The sequence below is a fragment of the Ostrea edulis genome, chromosome 3 (assembly GCF_947568905.1).
Source record: "Ostrea edulis chromosome 3, xbOstEdul1.1, whole genome shotgun sequence".
Lineage (NCBI taxonomy): Eukaryota > Metazoa > Mollusca > Bivalvia > Ostreida > Ostreidae > Ostrea > Ostrea edulis.
In genome coordinates this window covers 72,874,923-72,893,330 of record NC_079166.1, presented here as the reverse complement: position 1 = coordinate 72,893,330, position 18,408 = coordinate 72,874,923, and the positions used below count along the sequence as shown (strand labels likewise).

General features: G+C 33.9%; 1 protein-coding gene across 4 annotated transcripts in view; it reads right to left on the bottom strand.

The window, feature by feature from the left end:
* The window catches only part of LOC130052814 (uncharacterized), a 60,758-nt gene that overhangs the window by 35,945 nt on the left and 6,405 nt on the right, over positions 1-18,408 (bottom strand). Inside the window, exon 1 of one of the 4 annotated variants that reach the window (XM_056158866.1) lies at positions 5,789-5,914. The exons of 2 other annotated variants lie outside the window; for them this stretch is intronic. The gene's annotated coding sequence lies outside the window, so the exon portion shown is untranslated. Of the gene's footprint in view, positions 1-5,788; positions 5,915-18,408 lie in introns of those variants that run through there. One more of the 4 variants, XM_056158865.1, reaches the window with a different exon arrangement.

The following is an 18,408-nucleotide window of genomic DNA, read 5'->3' as shown; positions in this document are numbered from 1 at the left end:
GAAAATAATGAGTTTAGGAGGTACTCTCTATCGTCATAATGGCTGACTTTCTTTTAAAACATGGATGAAGATATAAATATCAGCAATATTTGTCTATTCAGTTAAAAAATAAACTCGCCTAGCTGAGTAGCTCAGTAGGTTAGCACGTCGACTGATGAACTGTTGATCAAGTGTTCGAGTCCAGCAGGGGTTTTAATTTTTTCTCAGATTGCTTTCAACTAAAACTGCATTTTTCTTTTTTTACTAAATAAATAAATTTCAAAGTTTTCAATTTCAAAATATTGTTGCACATATCCTTCACTTTTCATCTATATCAAATGTCTCAAGTGTAGCATACATCTTTAAAAAAGAAGATTTGGTAGTTCGTACCATTGTGGATTCAGATATGATAAACAGTGACGACAACGAAAAATAATATGAACATTGCTACAAGAACACGGTTAAACTACAAAATCAACAAAGCCAATTATTAAACAAATAAATATCGCATTAAAATCAACAACCCGAAAGGTCAATTGGAGAGAAGTCTAAGCAAAAGATACTGTATTAGTTTTCAAGCTAATATATATTTTTCAAGGTCAACTTGAACAAATTAAAATTGTAATATTAAAACATAAAGATCTATATACGAATCCGTACTTATATATATATATATATATATATATATATATATATATAATCATGGTTTAGAAGTCTAACGATAATTATATTGATGATATATTAGTTTTCAAGGTCAATACATTTTTTCTTATTATTACCCCCCCTTTTTTTTTTAAATTAAAGCCACAATCTCGAGACCAGAATATATAGAGAGATAGAGCTATATAAATTCATAATTGTAGTGATTCATAATAATGTTTTAGCATAATTTGGAAATATTGAAGGTTAAGCAATAGTCGCAATTTTGGGAATCCTCATAATGGCTAAATTAGGGAATTCAAGGTCGGAGCCTTGCAACGAGGTCCCGAAATGAATTGTATTACTATTAATCATACAACAAAAAATATCTTATCGGGTGAATATTGGCGATTAGGCTGTGAAAACTGAATAAACTAAAGATATATTCTAGATTCTTGCGATTGATTCATTCCACCTGGACGGAATGATTTCAAACGATGCATCCAGGATTTTTCTGTGCTCTTTCTCTCTGCATCGGTCCATCATGTTGGATTATGATCAATAACAACCACTTGCATGTCTTGCCAAATGTGACCTTCTTTGTTGAAATGTTCCCCTACGGGCTCAGTCACGCTTTTGGTTTTGATGGAAGATCGGTGGTTGTTGGTCCTAAGTCTGATGTTTGTAGTTTCCCCAACATGTTGTCCACATTGTTTACAAGTGATGAGGTACATGTACATGCAGTGGTTGGTTTTACAGGAGAGTTGACCCAATATTTTATAAGTTTTGCATGCAGTGAGGCTTTGGAAAGTTTCTGAATACACATCAAAGTGCAAATCATACAGATTAGATTATAGAAATATATTTCAAAGTTAGACATAAAGTTGGATGTGCAATGGGAAATTAAAAGGGTTTTGAAGGAAAGGATTGTGCTATTTTCAAATTTCAATTAAAATTCATTTCAAGAGATAACAAATATCGTAAAGAATTTTAAAAAGGTGTACAGAGAAATAAATGCGGGACACATGAACAAAATTCTTCAGATTTTTGTCTCCGCCGCTCATTCATATACTTAGTATACTTGCACGTTTCTGATATAACTTTTACATTTTTACATTTTCAGATGGCTCATTTAATTTGTAAGTTAACTTATTTGATAATGTTGATGATATTTTATTATGTACTGTGTACTATCTATTTGAGTCAATGATACATGATGATGGACTGTTGATTTAATAAAAGAGTACATGTAGCCGATACAGAATTTCGTCTCTGCCCCTCATGTATACACGTTTGGAATACTAAGACCACTCCCCTTCAACTGTGGAACAAACTTGTCAACAGCTCCACCAATCATAGAAGTTTGATACCAGTTATCTAGAGTATATTTCAAATACCAATATATAAAATAAAAAGGAATGAAGTGTTAATTTATCCAGGAACAGTATAATAGTTTTTCTTGTCGAGACTTGTATGGTCTGGTCAAGTGTGAAGGAGTTATTCCCCATTGCATATATAAATCTTCTCACTGCCATAAATTAGAGTGAAAGCACACAGATATCCCGGTTTTTGTTTGTTTTGGGGGGTTTTCTTTCTTTTTCTTTTTTCTTTTTTTCTTGGTTTTGTTGTTGTTGGTTTTTTGTTTGTTATATGAGTATATGCATGTCAAGCTTTGTGCCATAAGTGAATTTAATATGCTTCTTCAATCAGCAGTTCAAACATATAGAAGTCCATGACCAAATTAGTTATGGGGTGAAATTTTATATATTTTTCTGCATGAAGGAAATAAGCTTTCGGTCAAAGTAGAAACGAATAACAGAATTTATTGTGAAGTACTTCTAATTTGAATTAAGGTGCGGTAATGTGGTTCTTTTATTTATCTTATTTAATCAGATCATTTAGAATAGTAAATGCATGCAGCTTTTTTAAAATTGATATCTAAATAAAAAAATGAAGCAAGAAACTAAATGGTATCTTTCTATGTTTCATAACCTACATATATTGAAACTTGTGATAAGAGAAATATGGCATTCACCGATAATTCTAGTATATAAAAGTCTAAATTCATGTCACCTTTAACAAATGCCAATGTCACTTTATCCTACCAAAATTTAGACGGATGGATTGTATATTGTTTAACGGGACGTTCATTCATATGGAGATGTCACCTTGCCGATGGAGGGCTGCGAAATTTAGGCCTATGATCGGCGCTTACAGCCTTTGAGCAGGGAGGGATCTTTATCGTGCCACACGTGCTTTGACACAAGGCCTCGGTATTTGCGGTCTCATCCGAAGGACTGTCCCATTTAGTCACCTCACTAGGGATACTGAGGACCTATTACAACCCGGATCCCCACGAGATTTAGATTTAGAAGAATTGCACAATAAAATGCTACAAATAAGTATATCCCTAGACTTGTATTGCAATTTTGTTACATATGATACACGTAGGCTAATTTGAATCTAGTCGATTCTTTATTTTAGTTTTTATTATATTTCTCCAAACTGCACCAGTTTAAAAAAGAATCGTCTATGCAGATGGCAAGAAATTTTGCATCAAAAGTTTCTTGACCAATGACTCCAAACTTTTATCCACATTTTTCGCTTTGAGTTCCCGTGGGGGTTAGAATAGGTTCGCTGTACCCCCTGCCTGTCGTAAGAGAAGACTAAATAAGGTGACCCTCCGTATGAGGCCGTAAAATTCGAGGCCCCGTGTCACAACAGGTGTGATACAATAAAGATCCTCCTGTTTAAAGGCCGTCAACGCCTAGTATTGGTTTAAATTTTGCAGCCCTTTACCGACAATGGTAACGTCTCTGTACGAGTGAAAAATTCTCGAGTGAGACGTTAAAAAATACAATTAAGCTTTCCAAGGTAAAATGAGCATTTATCCGTTACCTGTATTCTCCAGGTCCACTGGGCCAAATCTAACCAAAGAGTATCCTTGGGTGAAGGGGTTTATTCTTTTGTTCAAATGAAGTGCCATTTCCTATTCCAAGGGACATAAACATGGAAAGACCAAAATACCGTGCGTTATTTATGAATCTTTTACTCAAGAACCATTCGAACATAGAAGAATATAAACCTTATAAGAAAGCTTCTTGACAAAGTGTAAATGTAGGTTAGGATGGGAATATAATTATAGGGGTTTAATGTTTTACATAGGGATACATGGATGGAAATGTTTTACAATCTCCTTCTCAAGAATAGCAAATAGCAGGGGCATAATTAGTCATATTTATAAGCAAGCATCCTCGGGTATTGTACACTTAAGTTTGTTCAAATCGTGGCCGCGGGGTATAGGCTGTGGCCACTATAGAAGAACAATGTTTTATATTACCTAATCGAGATTTAGGGTCCGCGTCGTTGGTTATGATTTTTTCTGCAATGCGATGAAACAACAAAGAAAGCATTTTATTGTTTAAATATAAGAGTTTTATACTATGCATAAGAGTATTAGAAAATCCAATTATTAACAGCAGCAATCCAATGATTTATCATATTAATATGCAGGAATCCGCAGGTAATACAAAGTCAAGTTTTGTTTTTAAATCAATATCATATGAGAAGATTTAATTTTTTACATGGGAATATATGGAGGATTTGAAAATCTCCTGAACAACATTGTCATGATTTGAATTTTATCAGAGAGACATAAACACTTTGTGCAGGTGACAGTGGAATATTGCTACATAAGTATAGGAAGTTAACAATGGAGAAGCTGAAGTCATCCCTTTTGTCATGATGTTGGGTTGTTAGTTTGTCTTTTAACATCTGTGTTCACGAAGCAGATGTGTATGGTTTTGTCAACTAGTTATTTGAAGAAGTATCGCCTGTTACAAATTTTAAATACACGTGAATCGATATAGAAACTCGAGTTAGGGTAAATGTAAAGGAAATACTCAAAAACATTACCGTGTGGTTTCGTATACAGAAAATAATTTTCCGAAAATCAATATTAATAACACCAGGGTATAAAAAATGAAAGCGAAAGGAAATCCCGATTCTATTTTAGTATATCAATGTTGGAATAAAAAATAAGAAAAATAGAAATAAAAATAGAATTGCGGCAATGAAACATGAACCGGATGTATGATTCAGTCAAGATTGTATAAGGATGAGTCTTTTGTATACTTGAATGACAGAACATTTTAAACGTGCTAATACTAGGTTAATCCTAAAGTAAATAAAGGCTCGTTTGACTTAATCGTTGATCTATTGATTGTGAAGAGATCACAGACTATAATCTGTGTTTTATTAGCGACATACTTTAACACAACGCTCTGGCAGGGCAGGAAACTGAAGGATGTTGATAATGTCTACTTGTTTTGTAATTATTGTGTATGTAACGAGCAGAACGCTTTTGAACCATTTCCAATTTCTGTTGATGTTCTAAATGATAGAGGCCCACACACTGCATTCCCCTATTGTTTAAATGCAGTGAATAACTTTTGGAAAGTGGGAACATGGTCAATACTAATTTACGATCATTATGTATATTTGTTCATAGGAAAAATATTCTTCGTACATATGTAGAACATCTATCGTATATATATTTCACATAAAACCCAAATACAATGGCATGTAATTTCCACCAACTCCTCTATACATTTCCGATGCTATCTAATAAAGTGTATTTCCCAAATTACTTCAGTCATTGTTCTTTTTGGTTTGAAATAGGCATTATTAATTTAAAGTCAATTCAGAGTGGGTGTAAACACGTTCACCTGTAATTCCCCAAAAGGGCGCGAATCTGAAAACAATGCTTCGAAAATAACAGAAATCATGCACAATATATAACTCTTAATTGTATGCCCAATTTTAGGTTTTGATAGTGTCAAATGTTTTCAATGGAGATGACGAATATCCATAAGTTAGTAGATGCACCTAGACACCTGATCCCACCACAGGTGCTCGAGGACAGGACCCCCCCCCCCCCCGATATAGACCCCCGGGCCTTTTCGACTTTTTTTTTTCATAAATCATCTTTTTATAACATATTTGTAATCTAACCTATACCATCGATCCGAAAAATTACCTAAAATAAACGTTTTATAAAAATCCGTAACCCACTCTATATATAAAAACAACAAGGTTGCCAACTTCGTCTGTCAACTGAGAGGCACTACCAAGGAATTCTTTTTGAAATGCCCTATAAAACAGTACCTACCAGTAAAAACGGTGACATCACGCCGTAGCCCGAATATTTCCCTCACTAAAAATCTGTACGTCAGATACATATGTTATTGTCTCTTTATATGTAATTCATAAAATCGTGTATCTATTATAAACAGTGCGACATTTAACTCTGGACACGACAAAAGTCCGGAGTTTCGCCAACCCTTTTATTAAGGATACAAATAAACCCTTTACAAAAAAAGATGGGATTTTATGTCCACAAGACATGCACCAACATTTACACTTGTAACTATTGTAGTTTTTAAGATATTTCACCTGAAATCAAAAAATCCCATGGGATTTTGGAGGGATTTTTAATCCCACTTGGGGGATTTTCACTCCCACCAAAAATCCCATGGGAGAAAAAATTTAATTTCTCCCATAGGATTTTAACTCCCATATTTAAATTCAAAATGGGATACAATGTCCCATAGGAGGAAATGTCCCATAATGAACATGAAATGGCAGTGAATATCCTATTTGAGCATGAATGGGAATAAATATCCCAAATAAAACACAGGATGGGGACTTTTATCCCATGAATATAGTAATAAAGCAGAAAATTGTATCTTAAAGAGTGTTGTTTGTCATGATTCTTAAGAATGTACTTGCAAGCTAAGGAATGACATTAACTTTATATCTAGTAATTACACTCCTAAATTATGTAGACCTATACATGTGTTAATGGATAAATGTCTAAACAACATGAGAAATTAAATTATATTAGAGCTCTGCATTACTAAACTCTTTCCCATGCAATTTTAATTGTATACATATAACCCTATCACAAAAATATTAGAATAAAATTGAACGGTATTAAATTATGCAGTTAGAACACTAACTTATTTACATGCAGCTGTTCACATTCACTATTTACAACCCTTTACAGGTCGTCAGGTGTGAATATTCACAGGAACCGGTATTTTTGTCTGTAATAATAATAGTAGGCCCTATGGTACCATCCCCAACGAAAAAAATAACCCCAAAAGAATGGCACCATTTCTTACTCAAAACTTCGCTTCAAAATAATTCGAAAATTCTGCTTTTATCGTCCCCACCCCAATTGTCATTCTGATTCAGTAATCCCAGTGCTTTTATTAGGGGTGTGTGGTATATACCCCTACTCTTATCATTATGTACAGGCTAAATTACCGGTTCCTCTGATATGTTGTGGAATTTTGGAATAGCCTAGCTTACAGTTACAATATATCAAAATTAGTGTTAATTAAGTGCTTACGGTGAAATCTGCTACTGCTAGATGATGCTAAGTTGTTTCGTGAACCGAATCAGACATCTCCAACAAGATTCTCGAAGTTTTAACAACACAAGAATCATTGTACAAAATGCATGCTTCGGTCCATCATTCTCCCTCTGACAATCACATTCATTCTGAAGTCAAGTACTTTCTCCTATACCTTAAGCGTCAAAAAGACTTTGACAGGTAAATACGAATAAACGGTTAACAGACATCTCGACCCTAAGAAAGTTCAGTCCTGGATGTTCTAGTCCAAAAGAAGTATGACCCAATCTTATGCATTAATTTATTAAATTTCCGGTTGAGCAACACCCAAATCCTCTAGAGACATTGTTTACAGTTATATGACATTACCTAAATGTGTGACACAATATTAATCCACCCCTGCTCAAAGGGGCATAAGCACGAGCATAGACCTAAATGTTGCAGCCCTTCACTGGCAATGTTAACGTCTCCATACAAGTGAAAAATTCTCAAGCAGGACGTTTACGTTTTTGTTTTGTTTTTTTAAATTTTGTTTTCATTTTTTTTAAATGTTAAACATGAAAAGTATAACTGAATCTGTGTTCACAGCCAAAATTTTAACCTTCTGGATGCAGAAATAAAAGCAATATTTTAGCCTTCATGCTGTGTCATGTAAACAAAGACTGGAGTCTTTTTATGTTTACATTTAAGGTGGCTCACTACACCGGGAAATAGTTTCTCAAATCAGTACAAATTGATTTAATATTTTAAAAAAGATCTGATGATATACAATAAGTGTGTATGCCAAAAACAGCAAAAAATGCAAATTTGGATAAAAACATGATTTTCAAAAATATTATTTCAACACATGAACAAAAGACTGGTGGATTTGAGCTCAAGATCTGTAGTTCACCAGCCCAATGCTCTCTCTCTCTCTCTCTCTCTCTCTCTCTCTCTCTCTCTCTCTCTTGCCCAATGCTTTATTAATTAACCACTTAGCTATGGTGTTATAGACAAATAAATCGATCAATACAAATACTTTCCCAAAACATTTAAATCGCCATCTTGTAACATAGTGTCATAAAGCTTTAGTGTAGTGAGTACCTATTAACAAACCAGTGAAATGTTTAATTTTGTAATTGAATTTTCAAAGCATCTTTACTTTTGCACATGCAATTTTACAAAGATTATTCAATAAAGGGTAAAAAAAACAACACTTAAAATACTTGTTTTTGATTCACTGTAGATTTTAAGAAAATATTAGATTCCTGGGTCAGAGAAATCTAGACATCATTAAATGATAATGAAGTATTGTATAAAAAAAAAAAAAAAAAATTCAAGACTCTCCAATATGTTTGCAACTAGGAGAAATGGTCACAAGCTATTTTACACCCGCATCCCTCTTGGATCGAACCACTATAACTTTTAGGATAACAATAAATCCTCTCCCAACAATGTGCACATCTGCAAATGGCAATGAAGCATTGTACAAAGTTTCAAGTTTATCAGTTATCCATACAGGAGGAGAAGCATTTTAATGCACAATTTAAGACTTTGTGACAGACAGATTTACAGATATGGACAGAAAGTACAAAAAACATATAATTATATGAAATGATTTTGCATGTAAAAAGTACATGAAGTGCACAATTATGATTTAAATGTAATTATCATTTTTATTAGGAATTTAGATGTCTCCTCTTTTTTCAAACAATTACACATCTATATATGAAGATGACATATATAGTGAGCATATAAAACACTCCTACCAAAAATGTAAACAAATATGTGCAATGCGAGTTTGAAAAATATGTATGTCTTTAAAAGTGATTGACTAGATATCAGGAAGCAAGCAAGCTCGATCACTCCATGTTACTGTGCTACAACTAACTGAAATTCACTACATTATCCAAAATCCACCCAAAAAGAACCAAAACCTACCAACACTAAATACCAATATATATCCATGTGAGGTCAAGGTTTCAGGAGTGAAACAATGTGTTTTTTAAACTTTAAATCATTATGTTTTACTTTTGTAGGATATTCATAATGTTGAAATTGATTTAAAGCAATCAATTTTCAATTGGAGATACAAGGTACATGTATGCACATAAATGTACCACCCTGAATCTCATATCATACCTTATTATAGCTGGCAAAATTATGAAATGAAATTTAATGTCACCACAGAATTTATAATTTCCGTTTCTTTCTCTCAATTCACATGGAGACCTCCTTTTTTAGAGTCTTATTTTCTTTTACTTGAATGTTCTAAATTGAAATCTAAGGAATAATAATCTTGGAAGAAAAATCTACATGAAAATATTTTCTACTTTGAGAAACAAAATGACAAACATAACTGTTTTAAATGTAAGTCAGAAATAGAAAAATAATTCAATTTAATGCACTTACATATGTAAATGAAAGAAAATTCCTTTGAGTACATGATTTTAGAATGAAAATAAGATTAATATTCAAAAAAGTATTTCAATTTCTTCAAAACTTCGATCTTCAGATGATTTTCCATCCATTGACACCCCAAATGTATGATCACACACATTTAGCAGGAACATATGTTCCTCAAATCTCCTTCACATAACACTTGACTACTTTTGAAATGCAATTTAAGTCTTTTTAGAAATTAACAAAGATGAGTGTACAGATTCATACCCTAGCTGTTGATGATTGCTAAAACTGATCACTACTCAAAACTCTGAAACAAATCTTTATGGATTTTTTTGTATTTCACACACACACGCACACATACACGTACATGCATACACACATCAAAAATATCAACAAGACACTGACCTTACCAGTCACCTGAGTTATTTAGTTAAAAGTATTACTAACCTCAATATGAATGAAATCTAAATAATACAGTAACTTTTCTTGCTCTAGGCATGCATTTATATGCTAAATTCTAATATTCAGTAGAAGTATAATATAAGGTGTAATTCATTCCCCCAAAAGCGTCTATACTGATGAAACATTTTACAATTATAAACTTGATATACACTTTTAACACTATTTGGATCTGACCTTGAATCAGAACCCTGGAGTTGCAAGTGTCACAATTTTTGTACATCTCTTTCTGTTTTTCTTGACAATGCATCCATCATTTATAATATTCTAGTGTCAACAAAATTAAAGAAGGGTTCTTTTAAATCATAAAGACATGTGATTACTATGACCATTTTGGTTCCATCTATTTTAAAGCTAGTATCAAAACCTTTAGATTCTAACATGTATATAGAAACTGTGTTTTTAATTATCAAATACCAAAACAAAAAAAAACCCAAAAACCAACCAACTTTTAGCTATTGATCTTAATCATAGTGTTTTATTTTGATAATTTAATTTACAGATACATGTATAAAATGTCATAATGTCATTTAATTCTATTTTATTGTTGCATTCCTCTTCTTGCCCTTGTAAAGCACAATCTGATTAAAATAAGATCTTTGTTCCGCTCCATTATTGTTATAAATAAGATCTTTGATCCGCTCCATAACAATAACGGAGCGGATCAAAGATCTTATTGAAACGACATAACAATAACGGAGCGGATCAGAGATCTTATTTTAATCAGATTGTGTAAAGCACCTTAGAGTAATACACTGTTTTATATAAGGCTGCATGTATATAAATTTTATTATTATTATCACTGATCGAGGTCATGAAATTTACAATTACATGTTCCTTCTTTACCTAAAAGCATCAATAGCATTAAGGAAGATGTTATCTAAATTTAAATGTTTTACACATAAACACTATATATCAAGTTTGGTTCCTCCTGGAGTCAGAATTTCTACCCTAGGAATCATGATATTTACAAGCTTGATGTTTTGTTTACTGTCACAACAGAAGCTGACCACTAGCAATAGGTCACATGAGAGAATCAATTGACCTAAAAATCTATTAATTAACATGATTGAAATGTTTTAATCTTTATATCCATGATAAGATATTCTTTATATATTTTATATTGAATTCAATTTGGTACTTTGACCTCTTTATTTTCAAAATAATTGGAATTATGTCTATATACACACATGTGAGAGTTGGCCTCCATGTGTCCAATGAAGAAATTATGAATAATGGAATGACAAATTAATGATTGTCTAATGCTTACAGGGATGGATCCAGGAATTTTTGAGAGAGGGGAATTTTACCATTAATTTCGGATTATCAAGGGAGGGGGGTCCACCCTCAAAATGTGTTATTTTTACTTTATTTTAGCAAAATTTCCTAAACCATCACCCCCTCTGGATCCACCACTGGGTTATCATTTACTCCTTCATTCTTGATTACAAACCTAAGGACACTAAATTGTAATTTCACATTTTTTTTTAAATTTGACAATATTTCATTATCACACAACAGCAAAATTATGAAAGCATATACATGTACGTACAATAATAGCAAATTGATTGTTCTGACATATATCATTTGATATAAGAAAATTTGAACTATCATGCATATTATAGATTATCAGTCATCAAGTTTTTTGTTGTGTTTTTTTTTTTTTCGAAGTAATTTCACATTTTGAATCTTGCTTATTAATTGATATGTTGATATGGAATCAAATGACATGCATGCACGCAGAAGCTATGTGAAAAATGTCAGATCTTGTGTAGCAATTTGTAAACCCAATGATTACAAAGCCTATTAGTATTCTATATCAGTAAAAGAAAATCCTATTTTAATTCATATTTTGCAATAGATATGATAAAAGGAATAAGCATTTAATAATAATTATCAAAATCTATAGTTTAAAATTGAAAAACAATATCATAAAAAATATAACATATATTTTACACATGCATTTTTGTAAACTTTACAAAAGGAACAGATTTCCCCCCTGAATTTATATAAAAATCAGTATTATGTCCTGTGACATTTTGTTATTATGCTTTAATAAACTTCTAATATTGACTTTGTCCTTGCATGGTCATTTTGTCCATTTTTTTTTTATATCTGTACCCAGGTTTTGTCTTGTGACTTTTACCCCAACTAATCCCTTTGTGTATAATACACATGGGATGTTGTTTACAGCTCAGCAAGCCCCTGGCTTTGTTTCTCATTGTTCCTTATCTACAATTACTGGGTGAATGACTTTGTGAGGTTGTAATTTGCCATCTAATACTTTTATAAGCATTTCATATCATGATCAACATATCATGCTATTTCAGTCAATATTATAAATAATTCATTTGATACATAATATGTAATATTGTAGGCTTATATGGTGATATTTGGAAAATAATGGCAAAGCAATTCTCAGCATGAACATTGAAAATTATGTTGCAATATACATCACCCAATACAAAGGCAAAGGATACATTTTAATTTTTACGTTTAAATTCATATGAAATATTGTGAGATTCATAATCATGTGAATGCATAGCTGCAGAACTGTAGCTCACTAAGAAAATATTAATTGGTACAGATCTGTCCCAATATTTTCTCAGAGAGCTACAATTTTGCAGTTAGTGAATGTGGTTAACTTATACTACCATTAAGATATGTAATCTCTTTCTAATATTTGTTTAATTTGTACCTTTTTCATATTGTACAACAAAGTATAATTTAATGCACATTAATCCTCGGTTTATAATAATTTTTTTAAATTATTTTTTTTTAGACTTAATTTTTTTTTATTTATTTGTACAAATAGAAATTAAGTGCATCATAATATATACTTTTAAAGGTAAGATGTACAATTGATATATAATCACTCATACCAACCATTCATACTCCACTCAAACATTTCAAAACTATGGATTATAAATTTTGATTAGTGCAAAATTTGTTAATTTCTATAAGGTCATCTCAAATCTTTTAAAATCATTTTAGTGACTTTTTGGGGGAAAACACCCGAAACACTTTTAAAACCAATTTAAATGGTACAGGTCAAGCATATTTTGCTTTTAGGCCAAATCTTTGTAAGATCATTTGTGCACTTTGACAATTATTTCTAAATATTCGGGCTAGTATAATGAAGAAGTATGGATGTTTCAATTTTCATTAAAATTTAATACCAAAACCATATCTCCTTTGCTTGACCAAAAAAGCCCCCCCCCCCCCCTCCACACACACACACACAGACACACACACAGAGTGAGGTCTAGATCCGCCACTGTTTAATCTGTGATTTTGGTGCAAAGTTGGATCAATTTCATTTTATGAACAGGTCCAGTGGTACGATGGATTTTTCATTTTCAAGACAAATTAATAGAAATATAAATTGTTAGCCAGTAAAAAGAAGTAATGATTTAAATCAGATACTTGGAACAGTGTTGATGTTAACAGGGACCTATATACTAGTTAGTATATAGGTCCCTGATGTTAACTTATGAAATTCTTATATTGTATACAAGATATTATCCAACTAACAGATAGACTTTTGCAATTATATCTTATGCATTATGAACTGTAGCTAAACAATATCACTATTAAAATCTTATGTCCATTTCCATGTAGTTGGGAATCAATTAAGCTTTCCTGGTTCCGATTTTGATTTAATTTTTATTTTGTGAACATAAATCAATATTTGTCTAATCACAGGAACCGGTAATTTTGTCTGTAATGATAATAATGAGAGTCTATACGATACCACCACCCCCACCCCCCACCCCCACCCGTGTTTTTATTAGGAGGTGGTATTGAATACACCCGTAAATATCATTACAGACAAAATGGTAATATATTTACAAGTGCACTTTACGTATTGTTCTCCACGGGCAAGGGCACAGGCACCGGAAGTATGGATACATGTATTTAGAGATTGGCCTTCTACTGGTATATAATAAAATGAATTTTATTATACCGGTAGAAGGCCAATCTCTATACCGGTAGAAGGCCAATCTCTAAAGCTTACAAAAATGCGTGAAACGATTACATGAATCGAAAGAGGGATGAAATAGACTACGAATTCATACATTTCAGAGAAATTATTCCCACCAAAAAAAAATATGAAAAAAGGTGGGGGGGGGGTAGTAATATCCATATTTAAGGTGCCTGTGCAGGCAAGGGCGCATCCAGGAATTGTTTAAAGGATGAGCGGATTGCGACCCAAGTTTGTGCCTATTCCGCCCCGGCCCCAAAGATGGGTGAATATCGCAAACTGGTAAAATGACCAGTTTTGTTTAAAACTATGGAAGTAAAGTGGAGTGACTACAACCCTCTCGATCCGCCACTGATGAACAAGAACTACATTACGGGGATTAGGAAGCACAGGGTTCATTTGGAATAATTGTAATCTTTAAGGAAATCTTCGTGGAGCACATTATCGCAAATAGTTGCTGAAATTGAACCTTACCATAATTCCGCCGGCGAGGATTGCAGCTATTTTCACTTTCACATCGCAGGAGGTGCGTTTGATGAGCTATCAACTTATACAGACAGTATCTCCTCATATCTACATGTACAGGGGCGGATCCAGGAATTGTGGTTACGGGGCGCCACTTTATGAGGCAGTGGGTCCATGGCGAAGCCCTGGTTGGGACCCAGGGGGCGAAGCCCCCGGAAACTCCTGGGTTTTACAAATTTTATGGGGCTTGAAATATTTCTCCTATTTAGTCATTTGTACTACATGTATTTTCTATCATTTTAATAAGGTGAAATTAATCAAATGACCCAAATTTTAAGGTTTTTTTGGGGGAAATATTAAGTTCTCCCAATAAAGTAATTAAAAAAATTAAAAGATTTTGTCATTTATTTCTCCGCCTGCGCCCCTTCTAAATCCGCCACTGATGTATATTGCAATAATCTACCAGAATATACTGACACCTTATAGGTGATACTTCATTAGTACAAATTAATGGACACCACCACCACCACCATCCCTCCAAAGGGAGGGGGTGAGACTAACAACGAAAGGGGAAAAACACATTCCGCAAATTATAATATACATGTAACAGGCTGTCTTTGCATTTAGTCCGAGTGTTTTCAGTTATCTTTTTAAAAATTCTATATATTGATTGCAACACAAACATCCTATTATAATTACATGGCGATGATAAAGTCTCAGTAAGTTTCCACAAAGCTGAAAATTGGTATACACCATATTGTACAAACTGATACAGAACTAAAATATTGCGGAAACTTATCAAAACTTTGCGGTAGACTATCAGTATAGCAATGTGCATACTAAAACAGAACAGTTTCTGCAAACCGAAATTTGCGTAAACTGATCAGCTTTCAGCAAATTTTCGTTGCGGAAACTACTTGAAAACAACGTAGATATATCAAGTTTCAGCAGGACACACCAATTTTTTGCAGGGAGAAAGCTTTCAAGATGAAAAATGAGTGAGGAAACTTGACGAAAACCACTTGTACACCTAAGTCTATGTAGTGAAATTTGTATTTTTCATCCATTTGTAAATTCCATGTTTTTAATGAAAAGAACTTATAATAATTGACATTAATAAATACTATGTAATATTGCAGGTAAATTTTGTAGGGTATATAAGCGAGTGGGGGGGGGGGGATTCATACCAGCTTTTAGTGTTAGGAATGGCATGCTTTAGTCCCAGTTGTGTTATTCTGAAGTGAAGTCCCAATTGGTTATTAAAATGCACGTACATAGATCTATACATTTCCATACACCTATATTCAGTGCAACCCCCCCCCCCCCCCACCTAAAATTTTCAAATTTAAGGTAAATCGCGGTATCTTGTTTAGAAAAATGTACTAAACGATAAAAGAAGCAATAATTTCTTCCACTCCCGGAGAAATAAATGACAAAATCTTTTGATTTCTTGCATTACTTTATTGGGAGAACTTAATTTTGTTCTAAAACCCATAAAATTTGAGTCATTTTATTAATTTCACAAATGACTAAATAGGAGACATATTTCAAGCCCTGTAAAATCCCGGAGCTTCCAGGGGCTTCGCCCCCCTGAACTCCACCAGCGCTTTGCTCTGGATCCACTGTGGGCCTCAAGGCGGCCCCCAGACCCCCTGCCTCATAAAGTGGCGCCCCCTCCCTGTAACCGCATTTCCTGGACCCGCCCCTGATATTACGAAGTTCATACAGCCCGAATCATCGAAGACTGGGTATTTTGAATTGAAGATTTTAAGATTTCCAAAACGCAGTTTGACAAATAAAAACGGGTGTGTAATGCTCTAGTATGAAATTATATTGGAAAAGAAGACTCTACACGCGTGCACATGCGCATGCCTTTCTGCTGTCTGACTGGCTCTATCCTTCAGACTCTCGCGTTATAATCTAGGGGATAATTGAATTATCTCTCAAGATCCATGCAAATGGCCACATTCAAGTAATAGACAATTGTGTAGTATTACATGAATTTACATTTGTTGATTTTAAAGCAAGATAACCATGAATTATGTATTGTATTCAGAGGCGGGTGCAATATTTCAGTTTGGGGCCCGGAGAAATTGCTTGGTGTGTGGGTCTAAAGACCGCCTTTAGACCTCAGTAAGTCCAGGACAAAGTCCTGGGTGGTTCCAGGGGACAAAGCCTATGAAAGCTCCCGCTTTTTTCTCTCTTCTTTTTATTGCAAAAACTAGCACCAGTACTCTCTAAAGTATTTTGATTGCATATCTTTATTCTTAAAAGCTGTACATTTGGCATGCGCATATTTAATATACATTAATGAAAAAAAAAGTCTAAAACTATATCGCATTAAAAGTGTACAAATTAAGTTTACTTAGTTCATTCCCAACATTGGGTGCATGATCTTTAGTTCCTTAGAATGTGTTAAGTACTAGAGACACACGTTACATGGATATGAAAACAGACTCAGATTTGATTGATAGGATATTGTTTAAGTTTCCTCTCGAGAATTTTTCACTCATATGAAGACGTCACCATTGCCGGTGAAGGGCTGAAAACATAGGCCTATGCTCGGTGCTTACGGCCTTTGAGCAGGGAGGGAATTTATCGTGCCACAGAAGTTGAGACAGTGGGCCTCGGTTTTTGCGTTCTCATCCGAAGGACTGTCCCATTGGGTCGTCTCTTACGACCGGCAAGGAGTACTGAGGACCTATTCTACCCGGTGTTGTAAAGCATAAGATTTTCCCCCGCATAGACTTTCCCTCCGAAAAAACGGGCACGGGATAGACATTCCCCCCGGAAAGATGGGCCTGGAATAGAATTTCCCCTTACGAAGAATTAACCCGGGTCCAACCCAACCCAACCCCCCTTGGAAAAACCGTCCCAGTATAGAAATTCCCCCTAAATGACAGTACACCCCCATTCTTACATTTTAGCTATGTATCTGTTTCCATTTCTATTACTAGAATTCTCTTGCTTATTTAGACCCAGTAATTCTTCTGATTATTTTTGTGTGTGTGTGTCGTGAACAATCATCATCTTATGATATTTTATAAAAAGGAAATTGCTCAAATTGTGTAATGGTATATCAAAATTCATTCAGACATCTTAAGTCTTTATCGTTATTTACTAGTATCTAACATTTGAATTAGTAAAGTTGGGAAGAACTTAAATGATTTTTTTAATTTAAATAAACGAGAAAATTTAATTACTTTTATTTATACAGTTCATCTATTTTACTTTTCAAATATTTTAATTATACATCTTATAGTCGATTTTTTACGAAAAATCCTACTTATATTGACCATCGTTAAAGAATTTCGGTAAGCATATTGTATTTACAATATGCATTTCAAAGTTTTCAGCGTGTAAATCCAACTTCATCATGTCAACAACAAAACATATTCGTTTGTTTTATGAATATCGTAATATTAATGAGCGCATATCTATTTCCTTAAACTATTATAACAAATGAAATCCGGAAACGGGGGGGGGGGGGTTCTATATATACCAGGGCGATTTTTCCGCCAAAGGAGAGACTTTATACTGATTTTGTACATAGGGGAAATTATATGCTGGGGCGCAATTCCGGGCCCGTTTTTCCGGGGGGGGGGGGGGGGGGGGGGGGTCTATGATACAACACCGGATCCCCACGGGATAAAACATATCTGATATACATATTACATGTAAAAGCCCTACATTAACTGGATACTGGATATTGGACTACAGGGGCTTTGCAATTGAGGACTAACCGAATCACGGTTAGGGTGGTTCGGGAGGGGTTGTCCCCCTCCCTTACGGGAGAAAATATTGAAGCAGAGCAATTTCAAGCACATTAAATTCTTATCTTTGAAATGATGGGGGGGAGGGGGGGGGTGCGATCTCCACACCCCTTAATTCCGCAAGTGAGACTGTTAGTTAACTCTATGATAAAATTTAGAAGATATAAAACAGAAAGAATTTTGATACAAGTAAAAAGTTTCATATATTTTTGGAAAATTATCTAGATGTGCAATATTTAGGATTAAGCTCAATAAAAATCCGAAGTATGTAACATTTTATAAGGGTAATTCTCGCATGGGGCGCC